Genomic DNA, 23,035 nt, shown 5'->3' with positions numbered 1-23,035 from the left:
TACTACTCCAAGTGCAGTTGGCCAGGGGGTTACGAGCATAGGCTGGGAGCTTGTTAGAATGCAGAGTCTCAGGCCACACCAGTTTAAGAAGCTCTGCCAAGTGCCATGTGGCTATGGAAACCATTAGCACACTGTCAGAGACAGGGAGCTGGACAAATGCCCAAATCCAGGTAGCCACAGCAGCCCAGCCCCTATGCCAACTGCCTGAGCAGGAGAAGGAATACATTCCAACCCATCACTACATAGCTGCCCCAGGTTGCCACCCATTCTTCTCACCAGAATGGGGCTGGTTTACTTGGCTGTGAAATTTTAGGTTGGTATGAGGGTGCACTATTCAACAGGTCTGCAAATATTTGCACATTCACCGAAAGGACAAGAATGGTGGGGGTGGAGGCGACACAACTGGAGTTTGCTCTTTGCAGGTTACAAATCAATTTCTGATCTCCTCCACTCCACCCCACACACACACACCACCTGTGTCAACATATTAGACTCTCATGATGCTGATAACAGCAGTAATAGCGCATAGCAAGACTACTCAAACCACTTCGCAAACAGCAACCATCCTGGACCCTATTCAGATCTTCCTCTTGGCAAGAAAGGGAGAGTTTAGGGACTTTCATGGCTTTGCCCTAATAGCCTTATGTTGTCATAGCACATGAGTTGCCTCCCACCTGAGCCCAACAAGTGAATCCGTGTGCAGAAGCTAGAAGGGAAGAGCGAAGGAAAGAGGATAAACTAATGGAGAGTGGGAGACAAGCTTTTGCTTTGCAGTCCAGAGAGAACATTAAAAGAACAACTAGTGAGGCAGATGGACTTGCTTTTTTCTCAGTTGCCAGATTTCTGCTGATGGCTGTGACTCCCTGTATTGGATACTTCTGCTCCTTAATATGTGCAGCAAGAATCAGAATGAGTGACTTCATTTCCGAAGAGGAACTGAATGGTTCTGAGGCTCTGGGATGCATTAAGACAGCCCAAATCAACAGAAAGTCTGGCTGGAACCTTAGAGAAATGACCCAGACAGAATCTTCAGCCTCCCAAGCATCTGTCAGTGGCATCAGTTGCTGGCATGGCCATTGCCTAAAATCTTGCTAATTGCACTGATCCCCTCCCTTTAGCAGAGAGTCAGGGCCCTGATTGAGGGAAGAAAGCAAAGGGCTGGAGAGAAGGAGGGAAGGTCAGCCAGAAATGAAGACAGAAGAGAGAGAAAGCAAAGAGGGTGACCCTAGGCTTTACAGGGACTTGTGTGGGTTCTTAAAAGCAATCATGGTGACCTTTTGAGTAGAAAACCAAGCTAAGCTAGTATTTAAAAATCTTCTTCAGAGCCCCAATCTTGCCTCTAACAACAATCACTCACGAAAAGACTCTCACGAATAAAAGGAAATGCTGCCATTGTTTTATATTTTTTCTGGGAAGTCATAATAGGTTTTAAAAGGTTAATCTCCCTCTCAGCCCTGTTTTTTCCCTTCCAGTGACCCCAAGCTGAAAAGGAAAAATATTTCCACTTGGTGTTTAAAAACCACCACAGTGAATTAGCTTTTGTTGTTCATGGCAAAGCCACTATTTAGCTGCCCAGAATCAAACCAGATGTCAGGGAAGAAAGAAGGCCCTGCATCCTGTGAACTTGCCTTTCACCTTTGCAGAACAGCTGAGGGGAAAGCTGGGCTGAGATGGCAAAATAAAGGGAGTTTGGTGCTCAGCAAACCTGATGTGCACTTTTGATGCAAGCACTGGGTACCTCTTGCTGGCGTGCTGTCCACAGGACTACAATGTAACAGCTCTAGAAACCTGGATGCACAATGCCTCCTGATTTCCAGAAGTTTTCTTCTGTGGACACCAGGTCAGCAGCACTATTCCCATAGGTAGCAGAGACCAGAGATGGAGAAGAGAATTAGGAGACAGAAAGAAAACACAAAAAGAGATCAGCAGGACTTGCTGGAACATGAAATCTATCAGTGAAGGTAAAAAAAAAAAAAAAAAAAAAAAAAGAAAAAAAAAAAAAAAAAAAAGAGAAAAAAAAAAAAAAAAAAAAAAAAGAAAGAAACTGAAAGGAAAAGGATATATTTTCTTTCTGAGCCTTCTGGAAGAGTATGAGGAGTAGATTATTACTCATTCTCATTTTTCTTTAGGACACCACCCGCCAATACTCACAGTTTAAATTGGGCAAAAAAACCCTCTACCCTTCCTATGGGTCTCAGGCTGTTTCTCACTGTTTCCTAAATCTATAGTGTAAGTAAGCAGGAAGTTCTCTCTACATCAAGACTCTTTTTAACCACTCAACAAACATTTAATAAGCCCTGACTTTGATCAAGTATTTGAGTGATACCAGAAGGCTTTGGATACTATTCCTACCCAGGAGTTTACAGCCTAATAAAGAATAGCATTTCTCATTAGGGGAATATAATAACACAGTACAATAGTATAACAATAATAGCAACAACAATAATAGTAAAAGACATCATTTTTCAAAATCTAATGATATGTCAGTAATTGCACTTTATATACAGTAACATCTTGAATCCTTGCATTAACCCTCCATAGTAATTTTTATTATTTCCATTTACAGATATAGAACTGAGGCTCAAATAACTTGACCAAGGTCACGCAACTATTAAGCTAGCCAGGGTTTTTTTTTTTTTAAATCACTGATGAAGCCCAAGTGCCTAGAACAGTGCCTGGCACATAGTAGGTGCTCAATAAATATTTACTAGAAAGCAGTTGTGGGTGCAGGGAAGGGCTTTCTGGAGCATTGGAGCTGAACTTTGAAGAATGGCTAGGATCTATGCAAATGTGACAAAAAGCACACCAAGAAGAAAGCAGGAATCTCTTTAAAAAATTGTTTTACAAAATAGCAAAAAATGGACAGGATGAAATAGTGGTCAGGAGAAGTACGATCACAAAGACTTGAGTCCTACTGTGACTGCTGCCTATAAAGTATGTGAACTTCACCAAGTCATTCATTCTCTTAGTGCCTTATTTTACTTACCTGCAAAATGGAGATAAGAATATTACCTACTGTGGTATAAGTTGTCAATTTCTTAGTAAAACTTCACATTCTCCTTTTCTTCCATTATAAGATCTCATTTAAAAACCTGAACCCACTGCCATACAACCAAAATTCTAGATATCCAGGTCTCTGTTTTAGCTAGGGATTGCTACCTGGTCAATGTGGTCAAAGCAACTGTGGTATAGGATTTCTAGAAAGACTCCTCAGAAGACAAGGGGCATGTTCCTTTTTTCATCCTGATGCTTGGGACAATGATGTGATGACTGGCCCTCCAGCAGCTATCTTAGACTATGAAGATGAGGGTCAATATCTAGGGGTGGTGGAACTAGGAACCGGAAGAAGCCTCGGTACCTCATTATTGCTGAGTCTGCATACAAGCCCTTAACTTCTTTTACACAGAGAGAAATAAAGTTTCATATTTTTAAAGCCTTTGTTGATCCCCAACAGATACATTTACCTCAAAGAGTTGCTGGGAGGATTAAATAAGATAATATAGATCAAGTAATTAGTACTTGGTCTTATACATACTAAGCACTCAAACAAATTTTAGCAATCATGTTTTGTTGTTCTTATCACTATTATCATCAATATCATTACGAAATCTAGAATACTCCCCTATTCTGCATTAGTCTGAGCCACCTTCATTCAGTTATTTAATTGTCCATTTGCTTAAAAATCCCTAGGATTTATCTTTCATGAGAACCTATTCATAAATCTTCCTAATATAGAGACTCTGATAACAAAAATATTTATCTTTGAATTTCATCACTAAATCATCCACACAACCAGCAATAATGAAAATTTAGGTCTGTTAGTGAAAGGAGGGTTAATAGGTTAACACTTCTGAGGATAGAAAGCATTCACTATATTCTAAACTTGGTCAAATATCCTTTTTTGGAAAACAACTTTTGAGCAACTTGATGCCTCAAAAGTCTCTCCCTCTTCCCAACCAGATAGACCTTTACATTTCAGGACATATATGAAAAAAATTTTAAGATGAAATTTGCTGAGAAAGTTTTGAGAGTCAGCATGGTATGCTGGACTCCAAGAGATTTCAAGGACTGTGGATCTTTTGACTTAAATCTCTTTTTCTTAGTGTCTTTGACAGATTGTGTGGTTTGTTCCTGAACTTGATCAGTGAATGTTTCTTAGAAGAGCTAAGAAAAGAAATAAAGACAATGGGATAGAATGAGTGATTCTCACTGGTCAAAGGATAGGCTGAATTAAAATTACCAAGCACTGAACTCAGGAAAACTATAGAATCTCAGGCCTCACTCCAGACCCACTGAATCAGAATTGCTGGATGTAGGGCCTGACAATCTGTATTTTTAAAGCTGCCCAGGTGATTCTGAGGTACAGTCACCTGGGCAGCTTTAAAAATATAGATTGCCAGATTGTACATTGAGATTATTCATAAATGCCCCTCCTCCCAAGATTGGGTTATCTAGAAGCAAAGTCTAAGTTAAGATTGAAATTATTGTTCAAGTGACGTATGGAGGGAGTGCTCTTAGTAGAAGGGGCATGAAGAAAGCTGGATATGAGGGACTGAGCAGGATTATAGTCTCAGCTGGATATTTGCTCCAGCCTGATGCCAGAGATCTCTGAGGCACAAATTGCACCACAGAGCTGGTCTCACCTACAGTTGAAATGGTTGGTGGGGCTTGCATTTAGCCAAGAGCAAGTCTTTGGGGAAGAGGGCAGCTATAGCATTTAGCATCCAACACTCACAGTAGCTGGAGGACCAATGCATTAGCTTGTAAAAGAGATGTAGGCAGGGCACTACCAGCATCCACTACCAACTCCAACCTGCTAGGCTATGGTGCAGTCAGCTTTGCGCTCGCTCCACTAGGGCTCTAATGTTCCTTTGCTGGCTTGGCCCAAGGTTCCTTCTCAGAGAAGGGACTTGGAGAGGAGTTTAACTTACAGGCAGGGTTTCAGACAAGATCGACTATGTTCAGGGTGGTATGACCTTAGACTGCAGGAAAGGTTTCAGAATCTGATACAATCCTTTCAGTGGCCAGGGCCACCAAGATGGCACACCAGATTACCCATGCATCCACCGGGTTTATCATTTGCTTGCTAAGTTTTGCTAGGAGTTGGCCCAAAGTCAATGTCCCATAGCCCTTCTCATGAGTTCCAACCATATCCACTCATATGCTCCATAACCAGTGACTCAGAGAATCTGGTCACCTGGTGATCTGTACCCTCTCTCTTCTCCCTTGACAAATCAAGATGCAAGCCACTGAACTTCCTTTGCTTATTCTTGATGAGTCCTAAATAGGTCAGATCATTTTGGAGGTTGGCCGGAAGCTAATTTTGTATTCACCACTGACCTGTTTTATTCCTCTGGCATTTCAGGAAAAAGTTGGGTGAATGCCTTTTCTTCTTGTTTGCCTGAGTCCCCATTCCCTGGAGGTAAATTTGCAGCCCAGGCCAATGTGATTTATTCAGAGCTATTGCTACTTGTCAGTGGATTGCTGCCCAAGCTTGCTTACAGCCCATCTGCTGGATTCCTATACATATGTGAACATGTGTGGAAAATTAAAGGCCCAGCCGGCTGTGGCCTGGAGCTGCCTTGCCCCACAGCTGTTCCAGCCTCCATCCACCAGGCCTGATGCCAGTGTCTTTTGAAGCTGTCCTCACCACATGGTCAAGAAATGGGGAGCATCAATAATAACGCACTCAGGACCCAGTCATGAGTCTATCAGTTGCTTTTCATCAGGAGATCAACCAAGAAGAGTTTACATAGCACTCCATACCACTACAGAGCCCCACCCTACTCAGTCTCTGCTCTCAACAAGGAGGTGTCGCCATTTTGGTTTCTATATCAGGGCAGAGACCCAGGACAGGAAGCAGAGAAAGAAGCAAGAATTGAGGAGTGCTGAAAAAAAAGAGAACAATGTGCTTTGCTTTTGTGATTCGTTCCAACTTAGGAGAAAACATAACACTTCCAACCAAAGTCTGAAGCTAGAAACAGGAAATATCCAGGCCTGACTCAACTGTCTCTCCAGAAGCTGTTCTTTAATTGCAAGATGTCAATCCCCTCTCCCCCTCACCCCAGATTTCATTGTTTGTTTTGTTTTCAGGCATTTAGTTGTTGTTTTCCCTTTGCCTTCACACACTGAGAAATATCTGCACATGAGCCTGCAGGGCAATCTGGCCTTATAATAATAACATAAGTCACAACTCTTTCACTCTCTCCTCACTGTTTCCACTAAATTTAAAGACAACATGCAATGGAAGTTTCTTCATGGTAATAATATAATAATGATAAATTTAATGGTTTATTCATTCAGCAAATATTTATTGAACACCTGCTATGTGTCAGGCATGGTTTTAAGTTCTTTGTGCTATTTCAGTTAATTCTCACAGCAAGTCTACAAGGTAGATAACAGTATTAACCTCCATTTTACAGATCAGGAGACTGAGGTGTAGAGAGGTTAAACAATTTGCCCAAGGCATTGGAAGTGGTAAATGGCAGAGCCCAGGCTCCTAATAACTATGCTGGGTTATCCCAGTGATAAAGGGTAGGGAACCAATTATCCTGCCTCAGAAAGCACAGATTTACCATCTCCCATCACTCACATTCCAATCCTAAGGCAACAGACAATAAGCAAGACCAGGATTGAAATCCCAGCTACCCACAAGAAATTTCTGTCACTTGCTTTGCTGAGTGTTTCAGGAGGAACATTCATGTGTAGACAGAGTTGTGTGTGTATGTGTGTGAGTCCAGGGGTGTAAGCATGCATATGCATGCATGAGTGGCTACATACACCCCCTTATTCAATGCTCTCCCTTGAGCCTGAATAAAGAGCTTCCATGTATAATGAAGTTGAAAACAAGACTCTAACCTTCCCTCTTTGCACGGATCCCCACTGCTGCTTCCACAAACTGGGAATTTTTTTAAAGCACTAACACACCCTTCTGGAAAGGCTGGGCACCCTCTCCCTGGGTTTGAGCTGTCTCTCAGTATTGTAACCTTCCACTTGGCAGAGCTCCAGTTTTAGCAAGAACAACTACCAAGTACCCAATCACCACAGGGAATCCAAAGACAAATACATAAAAATGAAGACATTTTGGGAGAAGGAGTGAGAGTCTGTGGAGCTGCCATGTGGGCCCCCAAGTTCCCAGTTTAGAACACTTTGCCCTCCAGGCTGGCACGTATTCTTCCTTTCTTCAACCCTCTGGCCTTACAAATACAAAATTTTCATTCCACCACATATTACTTTGACCCTTCCTTCACAACGAAGTGAAAAACACCTGATAATGGCTTAAGCCTTTCCTGGGGTTTTTTCATTTTAATAGAAATTAAAGCCTATTGCTGAGTGGACCAACCTGGAGTGTTAAAACTAGAGGCATCAGCCAGCAGGTAGAAGAGTATTTGGGCATGGGAGAAGAAGAAAACCATGGGGTTTTCTATAGTTCTAGAATTAGCTAACACTTCACCTAAGATTTCATGAAGATCCTAATAAAAACAAAACTATATTAACTGTATTTTACCCAGAAAGGAGAAAGAACATTAAAATGGTCCTAAGAGCAAGATCATTCAGGGAAAGAGAGATGATCATTGAGCATCACATGATCACTGAGCATTAGATGATCACTGAGGTCCCTAATAGTTTTAGCACTCAGATTGAACTTTTGTTCATCTTTTGATGACTCTGGTACCTTTAGTGTGAAGTGCTAAAGAAAGGGCTTGGCTTCCCCAATCCAAATGTATTCAAGATGGTGCACAGTTGCTGTCTCAGTTATGTAACTCCTGATTCTGAGTTGATTGTATTAATTGAAAGGCATTTTGTACCTAGCCAGTAGTATTGTGCGGTCATTGGTCCTCTGACACTCTGCACTGTGGGCTTAGAAACAGAAAAGTTAGGGCATCTGGTTCAACAAGGAGCCCAGAAAAACTTCAGTCTTGACATGTCATTTAGCATGAAATCATTTCAACCAGCATGGTGCTAGCCCTCACTGAGCTGCTAGTAGATGCCAATTAAGTTTATTTAGCTTAGCTACCTCAGATAAGGAAATTCCAGAAGCTTTCCATTTCCTTGTAGATTTATTTTAAATGACCTCATGCACCCAGATGCAGGATTCTTATTGAGTCCAACATTAGGCAAATGGATATGATAGAATTGTAAGATTGGCTAAAAGCTTAAGCAATCAACCTGGGGATGGGGGAATATTAGAGGGAGATAAAACTCATTTTTCTCATTTGCCCATTCAGTGACAAACAATTGACCAGCCACAAAACTTGCAGCAATGGGATCAAATGTTTAGACCTGGAATTTGTCTTTTTCATTTAGAGAGCAATAAGTAAAAGATCCCCCATTGTGTCAAATGGGGTAACTTTTCATTCTCCGATATTCAAAATGGTTTGGAGGTAATGAAATTCACAAACAGAACAAAATATTTAAATAAGTCTGTACAGACTTTCTTCAGCTCTCTTCTTTGAAACTTTTAAAATTATTTTTGCTGCTTTTGAGTTATAAGATGCTAACCTCAGAGCTGCATTTTTGGCCTAGAATTTATTCCATTCTGTCCCTTAACCTTTTGTATAGCATACCATTGAATGAAGGCAAGGAGACAAAAGGCAAGAAAACCTGCCTTATCTTTCTGACACTGATGTGGAGTTCACAAAGAACTGAGCAAACTTCCCAGTGCTTAGTTCAAATAAGCACAGTAGCCTGGTCTAAGTCCAGAGTGTCATCCCATTGAAGTTTCTGCTACATCCAACCAGAAAGAAGTCAATTCCAGGGCTGCCTGGGGGCCGCAGCATATTTCACAGCTGTTTCAGAAACAATGTGCGATTATTCCAGTTACATGAAAACATCAAATGATAAAGCCCTGGAATCCAAGCTGAAAAGGAACCTGCCATTGCAAACGATGGCTGCACAGTGATTCTCCCACCACCACCTTTCTCTTTGTCAAATATCTTAACTTGCCTATCAAGAAATCCATCATGGCATCAGTTTTCTAGGCAAATAATGAGAATGAATAAGTTTTTCCTAATCAAGTTTCTAAACACTGAAGAACAACAAAGACATAGAATAGATAAGAAAAGCAAAGGATTAAAAATTTAGATCTGCTCTCTCCAATACGGCAGCCCCTAGCCATATATGGTTACAGAGCACTTGAAATGTGGCAAATATGAATAAGGCACTGAATTTTAAATTTTATTTGGTTTTAATTAATTTGAATATGGATACTGCATTCATATCCAGTATTATTATTGGAAAACTTTTAAGTACATCTGGAAGAACTTGGATTTGTGAATCTACTTCTTCAAATTTTATAGAATTATATCAAATCTAAATACAGATCAAGTATTTCTGATGAAAATTTACCATCTGAATTCAGATGTGCTATAAATATAAATATACACTGGATTTTGAAGACTTAGTATAAACATGAATGTAAGGTATCTCAATATTTTATATGATTTGATTTTTATGATTATACTTTATGTTGATTTTATATGCCAAAATAATAATATTTTGAAAATAGTGGGCTAAATGAAATTCATTATTAAAATTAATTTCACCAATTTCTCTTGCATTTTTTAAACGGCTACTAAAAATTTTTAAATTACATAAATGACTCACATCATATTTCTAATGCACATGGCTGTCTTAAAATGAACAAAAGCAATACATTTCAAACTGAAGGATTATAAAGTGTTGAGAAGAAAATATGGGTTTTTTTTTCTTTTTTTTTTCTCCACCTAACCAGTGTGCTACTTCTTATTTGTTTTTACTTTTTCTGAAAATATGGGTTTTTCATCAGCTAAGAAGTGAATTAACTCATGGTGATTTGTAGTAAGTAGCAACCCCTCACTGTGTGGGCTAATTTAGAGGTTTCAGTTCATTGGACGTTTCTCTTCTAAAGCTGGCTTGCACTTGGCCATGGTGTTCTAGGGCAGTGGTTCTCAAGTTTTGTTCAGGGAAACTCTGGGGGTCCCTGAGATCCTTTCAGGGAGTCTGTAAAGTCAAAACTATTTTTATAATGATATTAATACACTACTTGTCATTTTCACTTATTCTTTCATGAGTGACATGTGATACCATACCAGATGGAATGCAGAGGCAAGTATGAGAATCCAGCAGTTTTCTATTAAGCCACACTGCTTGATAGTCAAGAGATTTGTAAAAAAGTACAAGAATTCCATTCTTCTCATTGATATTTTTTATATTGAAAAATATAGAAATTTTTCCTCAAAGTATTTATATAATATATATAATGTAGTATATGTACTTATTATTTATTGATTTTGAAATAAATTACTAAGAAAATATTTCCCACTTTTAATTTCTTTTCTTTTTTTGTTTCATATATATATATTTTTTATTGCACTTTAGGTTCTGGGGTACATGTGCAGATCATGTGGGATTGTTACATAGGTACATACATGGCAATGTGGTTTGCTGCCTTCATCCCTCTGTCACCTATATCTGGCATTTCTCCCCATGTTATCCCTCCTGAACCTCCCTACCCCCTGCTGTCCTGCCCCTAGTCCCCTCCAACAGACCCCAGAGTGTGATGCTCCCCTCCCTGTGTCCATGTGTTCTCATTGTTCAACACCCGCCTATGAGTGAGAACATGCGGTGTTTGATTTTCTGCTCTTGTGTCAGTTTGCTGAGAATGATGGTTTCCAGGTTCATCCATGTCCCTACAAAGGACATGAACTCATCATTTTTTATGGCTGCATAGTATTCCATGGTATATATGTGCCACATTTTCCTTGTCCAGTTTATCGTCAATGGGCATTTGGGTTGGTTCCAGATCTTTGCTATTGTAAACAGTGCTGCAATGAATATATGTATGCATGTGTCTTTATAACAGAACAATTTATAATACTTTGGGTATATACCCAGTAATGGGATTGCTGGGTCAAATGATATTTCTATTTCTAGGTCCTTGAGGAATTGCCACACTGTCTTCCACAATGGTTGCACTAATTTGCACTCCCACCAACAGTGTAAAAGTGTTCCTATTTCTCCATATCCTCTCCAGCATCTGTTGTCTCCAGATTTTTTAATGATTGCCATTCTAACTGGCGTGAGATGGTATCTCAATGTGGTTTTGATTTGCATTTCTCTAATGACCAGTGATGATGAGCATTTTTTCATATGTTTGTTGGCCTCGTATATGTCTTATTTTGAAAAGCATCTGTTCATATCCATCACCCACTTTTGAATGGAGTTGTTTGTTTTTTTCTTGTAAATCTGTTTTAGTTCTTTGTAGACTCTGGATATTAGCCCTTTGTCAGACAGGGTATTCAATTAGGAAAGGAGGAAGTCAAATTGTCTCTATTTGCAGATGACATGATTGTATATTTAGAAGACCCCATCGTCGGGCCGGGCATGGTGGCTCACACCTGTAATCCAAGCACTTTGGAGGCCAAGGCAGGTGGATCACCTGAGGTCGGGGATTCAAGAAGACCCCATCGTCTCAGCCCAAAATCTCCTTAAACTGATAAGCAACTTCAGCAAAGTCTCAGGATACAAAAATCAACGTGCAGAAATAACAAGCATTCCTATACACCAATAACAGACTAAAAGGGAGTCAAATCAAGAACAAACTGCCATTCACAATTGCTACAAAGAGAATAAAATACCTAGGAATATAACTAACAAAGGATTTAAAGGACCTCTTCAAGGAGAACTACAAACCACTGCTCAAGGAAATAACAGAGGACACAAACAGATAGAGAAACATTCTATGCTCATGGTTAGGAAGAATTGATATTGTGAACATGGCCATACTGCCGAAAGTAATTTATAGATTCAATGCTATCCCCATCAAGCTACCTATGACCCTCTTCACAGAACTGGATAAAACCACCTAAAACTTCATATGGAACCAAAAGAGAGCCTGCATAGCCAAGACAATCCTAAGCAAAAAAACAAAGCTGGAGGCATCATGCTACCTGACTTCAAACTATACTACAAGGCTACAGTAATCAAAACAGCATTGGTACTGGTACCAAAACAGAGATATAGACCAATGGAACAGAACAGAGGCCTCGGAGGCAATGCCATACATCTACAACCATCTGATCTTTGACAAACTTGACAAAAACAAGCAATGGGGAAAGGATTCCCTGTTTAATAAATGGTGTTGGAAAACTGGCTAGCTATGTGCAGAAAGCAGAAACTGGACCCCTTGCTGACATCTTACACTAAAATTAATTCCAGATGGATTAAAGACTTGAACATAAGACCTAACATCATAAAAACCCTAGAAGAAAACCTAGGCAAAACCATTCAGGACATAGGCATAGGCAAGGACTTCATGACTAAAACACCAAAAGCATTGTCAACAAAAGCCAAAATAGACAAATGGGATCCAATTAAACTCCAGAGCAAAAGAAACAGTCATTAGAGTAAACCAACAACCAACAGAGTGGGGAAAAATTTTTGTAATATCTAATATGATATTTATATAACTCATACAAACAAAAGCCCTCTGGGGCCCTCAATAATTTTTAATAGTGTAAAATAGACCTGATCTATAAGTTCGACAATTGCTGTTCTAGAGGGCTTGGTATTAGATACTGTTGTCATCCCTTCCCATCATGCCTTTGTTCACCTCTAAGTCCACTTGTTGCTACTGTGACCATTTCCCACCACAAGCACCCAGTTCTCTCTGTTGTTCTGCCTGAGGGCTTTCTCTCCTGCTGCAGGACTATTAGTGAGAGTCCCAAAACCACAAATAACCAAATGCTAATTAATAGTAGAATGGATAGAGAAATGAGAAATTCTGATGTTTCATACCATGAAATACTATACAGCAAGGAGAATGAACAAGCCACTGTTACATGCAATATAGGTGAATCTCAGATATAATGTTGAGTAAAAGAAGCTAGACACAAGAGTACATGTTGTATGATTCCATTTTTATAAAGTTAAAAATCGGGCAAATCGAATCTATGGTGTTAGAAATCAAGACAGCTATTTCCTTTGGGGAGGAAGAAGAGCTCATGGAGTATCCTGGAAAGCTAATAATGTTTTAGGTCTTAACCTAGTAGCCAGTACAGGAGTGTGCTCATTTTGTAATAATTCCTTGGATTGTATGATTTGGATGCTTTTCTGTATGTATGTTGGACATCACTCAAAAGGTAAAAAAAAAATCGAATACTAATTATTATTTTTATACCATGCTCTGCTAGGCATAGAAAAGGCTAAAACAGAATTTTCAGACATGGCTTATAGTTTTGCCCTTTCATTAGTCCTTGTGAGAAGTAAATAGTAGAAGATTTCATTTGGAGGTGGGAAGTTTGTGGGGAGCTATCCTGCTTGAACAGTACAATGACATAGTTTTAAATTGACTTTGACTGCCTTTATTTGCTTACAACACACGCAGCATCTCAGTCCCCACTACTCCTTAGTATGCTATTCCAACTCTGTCCCATGTTGAAGCTGGCTGCCGGGCCATGAAGGCAGTTGAGCTTGAGACCTACGACTCCAGTGATAATTCCAGATGTCACATGAGCTATTGTGCTATACGGACCCTGCAGGCTACACTGGTAGTGAAAGCTCAGGGTACAGCTACAGGGGACAAGGAGGGGTGCTGGCATGAGGAAGAAAATCATGGAGGATGGGGGTATGTCAGGTTATATTCCATTCTTCCACTGAAGGAGACAGTGAGGAGAGACTGAGAGGCCAGGGCACCACTATGTAGGGGACATGAATGTGACCTCACCAGCAGGCCCCCGGGAACATTTTTCCAGTCAGGAAATCACTTTTTGCCATCTCTATCCATTCCAATACCCTAGTTTCCTGTCCGCTGAGACTCATACCTATATCCTGTGGTTTACCCAGGTCTCTGGGGGAGATTGTGAAGACCTCTCAAGACTGAGCTCTTCACCCCAACCTTCATCAGGAACAAGCTACATCTCCTAGCCTAGCCTCAGTTCCACCTCCCCCCACCCCCACCGCCACTCCCACAGACATATGCAAATGAAAGGAAGAGAAAGAACCTGGGCTTCGCTGCCTAGCACAACTCCACTACCACAAGGGAGGCTGGGAAATTTAGTCTTCCTGGCTGTGTGTCCAGGAAGAAGAGAAGAACATGCATATTGGTAAGCAGTAGTTGCCTCTGCCTCATGTTAATTCCCTTCTCCCTGCCTGGAGAGCCAACAACACTTTTCAGGGGACATCAAAGAGGCCATTGAGTAGCTTGTGCCTATAATCCCAGCACTTTGGGAGGCCGAGGCAGAAGGATCCCTTGATCCCAGGAGTTTGAGATCAGCCAGGGAAACACAGGGAGACCCCTTGTTTCTATTATACAAAAAATAAAAGAGGGCATAGTGGTGCATGCCTGTAGTATCAGCTGTACGGGAGACTGAGGTGGGAGGATCACTTGAGCTCTGAAGGATGAAGCTGCAGTGAGCTATGATCACACCACTGTTCTCCAGCCTGAGTGACAGAACAAGAGCCCATCTCAAAAACAAAAACAACAACAACAACAAAAAAAAAACGAGGTCACTGAGAAACCCCTGTCTGTCTGGGCATTGGCCCACCCATGGAGCCCTCCCATGCGCCTTGCCTCTAGCTCTGATGTTCCTGACTGCTAGACCTCTCAGACCATGCCTGATTGCAGGTCCCTAAATGGTTGCTCCACTGGCCTACAGCACCCATCATCCTGCATCTGCCCAGGATCCTGCTCCATGCCCTGCTGGCCAGGCCATCACCACACTCAGTGGAATTGCAACTCACTTCTGATCATGGCTTGCTTATTGGGTGTACCCCAACAGCCTGGAGGCTATCAACTTCTTCCTGCCCCAAGCAGGTACAGATGCAGTCTCAGGATCTAGGACCTGTGCACACATCACACCCTGAAGTGACAGGACAGCTGCCCAAGGTTCCAAAACATGATTTTGTTTAGCCATCAGGACTCCTGCCTTTGCTGGAGGAAGTGAGGTTGCTTCAGTACCACCACAGGCAGTTGGCAGACTGCCTTCATAACTGACAGACTCATTTTTTCTCTTAAGCCACTTAGAAATGCCTGCCCAAATACCAAGGCTCACAAGCCCATGTTGGCACTTAGGACGCCCTTGACTGCGGATGGATAAATGGGCACGGGAAGCTGCTTGCCAATGATTTTTAAAGCTAAGGTACATTCTTTCCCTGTACCTCCAAGCCTTTGAAATCTCTCCTGCCTTCAATAAATGAAATTTGGAAAGCAAAGGGGTGAATGAAGCCTGTGGAGTAGTGCCTCCCCACACCTACACTGGAGCCTTAGGAATTCAGACGCACTCAGTCAAATGGTCAAGGTTTGAAACCGAAACAAAGCAGGAGTTTTGTATATGTTTTTAATTGAAGCTGAACAGCTGCAGCCCACCCAGCCTCCTCAGGGCCTTGCAAACTCAAACAAAAGCTATTCTCTCTCAGGTATTGATGGCTATTACACTAGCTCCTACTGCCAATTCAGAAGAGGCCATTCGCTTCACCCCGAGGACTGAGACAACTTAGAATTAGAAAATGTTAAAGCTCAAAGTACTCTTCAGTCCAATCCCTTCATTTTACAGATGAGGAAAAGGAGGCCTGAACCACACTGCTAGGGAATGGCAGAGCTAGGGCACAAACCCAGGCTTGCACATAAGCTCCAGTGGCAGCCTGCTCATTACTAATGTTCAGGTAATGAGTCACCGTCTGGGGGGCTCATTTCCTACAGTCCCAGAGAAAGAACCAAAGCAATAGCAAGACCATGTTTTGGGAAGGGGAAGATCTCTGAGGATAAAAGCTAATGGGTAGAAGCAGAAAGGAGACCAGGGAAAGCCAAGATTGCAGCAAACTAGGTTGGAGAGGCAGAAATGATTATTTGCCATCTTGAGGAGATGGGCAAGGAAGCAAAAATAAATGTCACATGAAATCAAATGGTTAAACGTTCAGAATCTGACCTCCTCCTGCCTTTCCTTGTGTTCTTCCTTTGTATTCACACCTGGTTGTTTATCAAGAATGCCCACCTCTTTTCTCTTGGCCTAGCCACATATTAAATGCCTTTTGTATGGTCCCTGTAGGCAATGCCATGGGTACCCCAGATTGGCCAAGGCCAGAACCAACTCCTCAGTGTCCCCTGCACACTCACTCTTCCTTAGAGCTTCCTGTCTCAGAGGTGGACACCCCTAAACTCTATGTCCAACACCCAAGCCAGGAACCTGGGCATTGCCCAGGACTCTGTCCTCTGCCCCAAACCCCAGGTCCAGTCTATTTCCAAGGGCCCTCAATTCTACCTCCCAAGCAGTTCCAAATCTGGCTGCCGTTTTTCACACCTTCTGACCTTTCCTCTAATCAGGCCTTCATTTGGGGCCTGGGTGGGAGTGATTTCTTTACAGAGCAGCAGGGTGTTCTTCCTACAACACAGGGCAGCTCATTCGTCTCCTCTGCCTAAAATCTGTCTCATGGCTACCCACTGTTCTCTGGCTTAAATCCAGACTCTGGAAACAGAGTAAACAAGGCTTTTCATAAACAACCCTCTGTCTCTCTCTCACCCCAACTCCTTCCTTCAACCCTCCACTTTTCCCCTCCCCACCCAATATACTCTTTGCTCCCACCACTCAAGACATAGTCCCATTCCTGGACAGGCCACTTTCTCTAATCTCAGGAGCAGAGAAATCCAGGTATACTCCATTGCTCAGAATGTTCTTCCAGATTTCTATATGGCTGACTACTTTTTGTCATTCAGGCTTCAATGTCTATGTCATGGGAATACCCTCTCCCTAGAGGCCTTCCTGACTATGGAATCTTCGGGACCCAGGCACTTTCCATCACATCAATCTGTTCCATTTTTTTTCTTTTCAGGGAACTTGATCCCATCTGACATTTTCGTGATTTCTTATTGTCAGTCTGTCCACCACTTAACTGTCACCTCCTTGAGAGTTGGTTCATTCTCATGGGTAGCCATGAGACAGATTTTAGGCAGAGGAGACGAATGAGCTGCCCTGTGTTGTAGGAAGAACACCCTGCTGCTCTGTAACAGGCTCTTAGAAACAGGCTCTGCCATAGAAGAAGCTCACTAAATGTTTGGCAAATGAATGCACAAAAGAGTAAAACATCAAGATCTGTCTTGGGCCATAAACAGATGATCTGGATTTAACTTCTACTTGTTTTCTTTGCTCTCAAATGTTTTCGTTAGGAATTTGGGCTACCAGTTAGTTGAGTTCCAAGTCTTAAAAGCTCAAAGGGGCTGATAAACCAAAACCTGAAAATAGATTCTGCCCTTGTTTCTAATTCTGATTTGTGTTTTGACTGTTGATTAAAAATGAATATCAGTTTCCCTTCTTATATTTCCTTTTGTTAGGCAGGGAAAAAAAATTCAGCCTGCCTTACTTAAATGGTCTGAGGAGCAGCTATTGCTCATGCTTCGTAACTAAAATCCCATTGTCATTCATTCATTTTCTTTAATCACTCAGTGAACAACGTGTATGTGTCAGGCACTGGGAAGAATGCTGGAGACACAAGAGTGAGCCAAGTTTAAATGTCCCCTACCCTCTGAGACATGTGGTCTACAAGGAAAGAGAGTCAAGATCAAGAGCTAGACATTACCAGCCAGTGAGATAAGAAGTCACTGTAGGTGCATGGGCAGTGGCAAGAACATGGGTTGGAGGCATGGGAGGCAAGCAACCCAGACCCAGGTGGGGTTAGGAAAGGTTTCTCAGAGAAAAAAAACAAAAAACAAAAAAACAAAACTGAAGCTAAAGCCTGAAGTCTTTGGTAATTCACATGAAATTCTGTACCTTCGCCCCCATCCTCTGGAGAAGCCACTTACTGAAATGATCAGTTTTTACTACAAGAAACTGTCCACAGTTGCATCTGCCCCAGATAAAAGGCTGACTCAAACCAGAAAATCACATAACCATGTGGCTTAATTGGACATGGTGATCAAAGAGCCACATGGCTCATTGGTTATGCATTTTCATGACCTACTATTCAATGTGATTTACAGAGAAGTGTGTTCTAGGTGCCCCTCTGAAACTTGTAGGATGTGTATGAGGAAAGTACCGATTCTCTGCCACATCTACAAGATTAGTTAGGGTAGGCTAACTTGTGTAACAAACAATTCCCAAATTTCACTGCCTTTAGATAACAGAGGTCAGTTTCCTGCTTCTGTCATACTGGAGCTGAACACATACACAGTTCAGCTGAGATGTTCTGCTCCATGCAGTCATTCAGGGAACCAGGCTCCTTCTATCTTTTGGCCCCACCATCTCCCACAGGCCTAGTGTGCTTCACTAGATTCTCTGAATCTAGCTAACAGGCCAGTAAGGAGAGACTGTTTGGAGAACCAAAAAGGAAAAATTTAAGGCCAGGGCTGAAAGGGGACTCCATTACTTCTGCTCACATCCCATTTGTCATAACTCAGTCACAGGGTTCTATCTAACTAACTTCAACGAATGCTGGGAAATGTAGTCTCTCTGTGTGTCCAGAACAAAAAGAAAATAGGGTTGGGTAAATATCTAGCATTTTCTCTGCCATAAGGACACCTAATAGTGTGATAAAATACAGAATGGATCAGTTTGTGAACATAGATCTGTGGTATTGAGTAAACCAATTAACCACCCATTAGACCACTCAACTCACTTTCAATTGGTGAGTTAATCCTGCTTACTTAGTCAAAGCATTTCCTCCTCCAGGTGAAAATCAGAAGCAATTATTAATTGATAGAAACAAATTCTCCACCTAATGCACCAGGTGTAACTCTGACAATGTTCAAGTATATAAAATTAGTAGAAGAAACTAATGCATGGCCATATTCTCAAGAACCTATATGACTCTGTACCTAATCACTTACTCAAGGGATATTTATTAAATATGTCAAGTAAAATTTAAGTCTGTACATTGCATGTCTCTATTCCAAAGTGAGCACACAGAAAGCCATAATTTTTCTTGTCCATTGAAAAAACCCAGCACAAATAAATATGGTTAAATATGCACAGCTCTCTGAAGATATTTATTTGTACTTAGAGAAATAAAAATTTGCAGAGGGTCTTACAATTTTCTGATGGAAGTTGCTCTCTAAGCACAAAGCATTATTTGATTTGTCCGAACAAAATAATGGAGCAAGGTGAAAGACTGGAGACTTTGGGAAGAAGCCAAGAATTAATGATGTGGCTTTGGCTGTAAATGTACTCAAGAATTTTTCATAATGGTGGTACTGTGCTAACTTCAAAAGTAATAATGATTAAATATACTGAGTACTTATATATCATCAATCCCTAAACAAAGCCAAAAAACAGATAGTTCCAAGGGCAAGAAATATGTCAGCACCACACTGTCACAGATCACAAATCCAGACCACCCTCAGGATGGTTATTTGGATATGTAATGAAATAATTGACAAAAGCCATTCCAAGGCCACGACCCAAATGTGTCAGCAGATCTGAATGTCTAAAGTTCATGTAGCTTGGTAGCACAGAGGCCTACACACATTTTTCACATTAGGGAACAGATGGAAGCTGTAATTCCCGCCATAGCTGAGGGATGCCTTGCACCCAACAGCAGCAGATAATAAGCTCATTTGGGGAGAAATTTGCCATTTTCATCCAAGAGCTCAGTGAACTGCTGCTGAAGCATTCATCCAACTGTGGACAGCATGCTTCCCAGAGGGAAAGAAGAAAGACTGCACCTGTTTCAAAACCCTTAAGGGTCTAGAGTCATTTCAGTTTCCCCTTAGGTCTCAAATCTCACATGAGAGCCAGCCACAGAGCCCCATGCCTCGCCCTTGCAGCATTCTGGGGAAATCAATTCCTAACCCTGGTTTCCTATTATAAATAAATAATACCAAGTGCTTTCACAATTTTGCATGAGACACAGACTGGATACTGGCTTAGGTGACACATTTCATTTTCATTTGTTCCAGAACATTTTTGGTCTAAACTTTTGAAGCTTTAAATTGGTCTCTGGGGTGCCATTCAATGGGAAACTTGAAGGAAGAGGAAAAATATATTCAATTCTTTTGGATTTGGAAAATATGCTGTTTGGCTGAGAAAGATGTTTTCCACATATTTGATCACCCAAAAGCAGTTAAGCACTGAAACTTCAAATATGTTCTAATCTGATCAAAGCCATCAGCATCTAAAAACATGGCATCCCAGTGCCGTGGATGATAAAACATGCAGTTGACTCATGTTCTGTGAGATGCTGGTGTAGACCTTGGCTGCAGAAGGAAACACAGATCAGTGTGGTTGTGTGGGTGCAGCTGCAATATAGATGCAGACCCCAATTCACAGCCTCACCTGGCCAACAAACCTGGGAATTACATAGGTCATTTCATCCCTGGATTTTCAAGTGCTTTGTCAACAGAATCCTATTACCTTTCACGGCAGCCCGGGGAAGCCAGCAGTAGGCCCCAGTTTCATGAGGCTGATGGAAGGCTGGGGAGAAAAGGCAGCTGGCTAATCGAAGGTCTCTAATAACTATCCCTGTTATACTTTTTTTTTCTTTTATGATTAAATTGTGAGGACAGAGGAATCAGCTAAATGATGCCTAGAAATCTTTGTGCCCTAGGACTATATGCCCTGAAACAATCGCCACTAGTTACATGTAGCTATTGGGCATTTGAAACAAGGCTAGTGCGTCTAAATAATGTAATTTTAAAATCTTGTTTAATTTTAATTAATTTAAATGTAAATGTAGGGGCTGATATTGAATTCAGTTATTGGGAAAATTTTAAATATGTTTGGAAGAACCTGGATATGTGTATCTACTTTTTCAACTGTAAATTTTATGAAATCTAAATACAGGTCAAATATTTCTGATGAAAATTAGGCATCTGAATTAAAATGCACTGTACGTGTGCAACGCATATGGGATTTTGAATACAAAAGATATGAAACATCACATTAATAATTGTAAAATATTGATTGCATTTTGAAATGGTAACTGTCTAGACATTTGGGGCTAAATAAAACACATAATCAAAACTAACATCACCTGCTTCTTTTTACCTTTGTAATTTGATTATTAGAAATTTTTAAATGACATTTGTGTTTTATATTATATTTCTAAGGGACAACTCTATTCAAGAATAAAAAAGAGAGTTGAACAAGCAGATGTCATATACCTGCCCAGCCAGGTTCTTGCCACAGTTGCACATACACACATACCCACTCAATATATAAAATAACAAATGGCAACCAAAAATCTAGTGCCAAATTCTCTGAAGAGGTGGCACCAACCAGTCAACTGGGGATTATGACAGATGTGACAGTGTCTTAACTTGCCTTGCTCTTTGAAGGACCTTGGACAAATGAATCTCTTTAGCAATACTTACAGTAGCAAATGTTAATCTCTCTTTACCTTCAATACAGGGATATTGCTCATTCAGTTCATTTATCGGGCTGTCAGTAGGGTCACGCCACTTGCTGGGTGCTATAGTGGGCCACAGAGACAAATGAGACATCATGCCTGAGCTCAAGGGGCTTGCAATCTAGTTGTTTTCAAGCATGTAATTAAGCATTTTTTTTAAGGTAGACTGAACCAAATGCTGAAATTGAGCTCACAGTAAAGGGCTCCCAGAGCACAAGGGTGAAGAGTGAGGAATTCTGCCCATAGATATCAATCAAGGTGGGCTTTCCATGCAGTAACACTTAAGATGAGCTGTGATAGGCAAGTGGGATGTTGTCAGTGGGGGAGTGGGAGGGGGCATTGCAGATGATGGAAATACCCTGAGCCAAGGAATGCATGTAAGTGGATAGTGTGTTCAGGGAATGGTGTGGGGGAAAAGGGAGAGAGGTCCTGACAGATGGGGTTGGAAAAGTCTGACGGGGCCAAATGCCAAGTGAATCAGTTGAGACTAGTGTGGTTTTGGAGAAGGGGAGTGATGGGCTCATGGAGATCATGGCAATACTCCAAGCAAGAAACAGCAAGAGCTTGGCCGGGTGCAGTGGCTCATACCTGTAATCCCAGCACTTTGGGAGGCCGAGGTGGAAGGAACACTTGAGCCCAGGAGTTGGAGACCAGCCTGAACAACATGGAGAAACCTTGTCACTACAAAAATAATAATAATAATTAGCCAGGCATGGTGTTGCACACCTATAGTCCCAGTTACTCAGAAGGCTGAGGTGGGAGGATCACTTGAGCCCATAAGATTGATGCTACAGTGAGCCATGAGTGTGCCATTGCACCTCATCTGGGCAACAGAGTGAGACTCTGTATATCTGTCTAGCTAGCTAGCTAGCTATGGCAAGAGCCTGCCCTGGGACAGGGAAAGAAAAAAGGAGAAAGAGAGGAAAGAGGCAAAAGGCATAGTGGAGGAATATTAAGCTATCAGTGAAGTAAGGGAAGAGGGAAAGAAGCTCATGGTGTTGCTATTAAGTGAGATTAGGGAACACAGGAGGAAGAAGAGATGTGACATGATATGATGTCTGAAAAAAAGCACTGCAAACTCTTTGGATGAAAGCCTGGATTAACACAAGACACTGATAACAGACCTCAGGTCCACAGACCCACCTAATGCCTAGTGCTGTACTTGGCTGTTAGCAAACACCTTTATCACACAGTGAAGATGGGAAATTTCCAAGAGGGAAAAATGTCTTCATTTTGTGTTCCTGAGTTAATTTTCAAACCTGAGGTAGCATGAGTGTAGACTGTTGACACTTAAAACATGAAACATTGGAAATGAAACAAACACATATCAAGCGTGGGCGCTGGAGTCCTAACAATACACCTATAATCAGTTGTAAGTCAAAGCTCTGCCCTTGGAAAATGTAACCTGCTGTGATGAAAGGATTATGTAATTTTTTCAGGGTCAAAATTATGAGAGGGTTTGCTTGTACAAGTGGAACATACACTAACACCCCCACCCCCACCACTGTAGCAAGGCGAGCTCAGGTTTCAAAAGCAAGCTTTCTGCCTAGCCCTAGCCCTCAGGCTGAGGTTCTGTGATTTCAGATTGGTTTTGGCTTCAAGCAAAGGCAAATCCTTCCTTCTGCTCTCAGAACTAATTCCAGCATTTATGGCTGAGCCCGGTGGCCCCTTGTCTGCTGACCATGTGGGGAGCTTCAAAGTCTTTGAGATGTGATTATTTGTT

General features: G+C 41.4%; 1 protein-coding gene across 2 annotated transcripts in view; it reads right to left on the bottom strand.

Annotated features, from left to right (window-relative positions):
- The window catches only part of NHS (NHS actin remodeling regulator), a 353,438-nt gene that overhangs the window by 99,835 nt on the left and 230,568 nt on the right, over positions 1-23,035 (bottom strand). The window lies entirely within an intron of this gene.

The sequence above is a fragment of the Cebus imitator genome, unplaced genomic scaffold, assembly GCF_001604975.1.
Source record: "Cebus imitator isolate Cc_AM_T3 unplaced genomic scaffold, Cebus_imitator-1.0 Scaffold128, whole genome shotgun sequence".
NCBI classification, from domain to species: Eukaryota; Metazoa; Chordata; class Mammalia; order Primates; family Cebidae; genus Cebus; species Cebus imitator.
The sequence above is the reverse complement of the archived record's forward strand: the minus strand, read 5'-3'. Positions and strand labels throughout refer to the sequence as shown.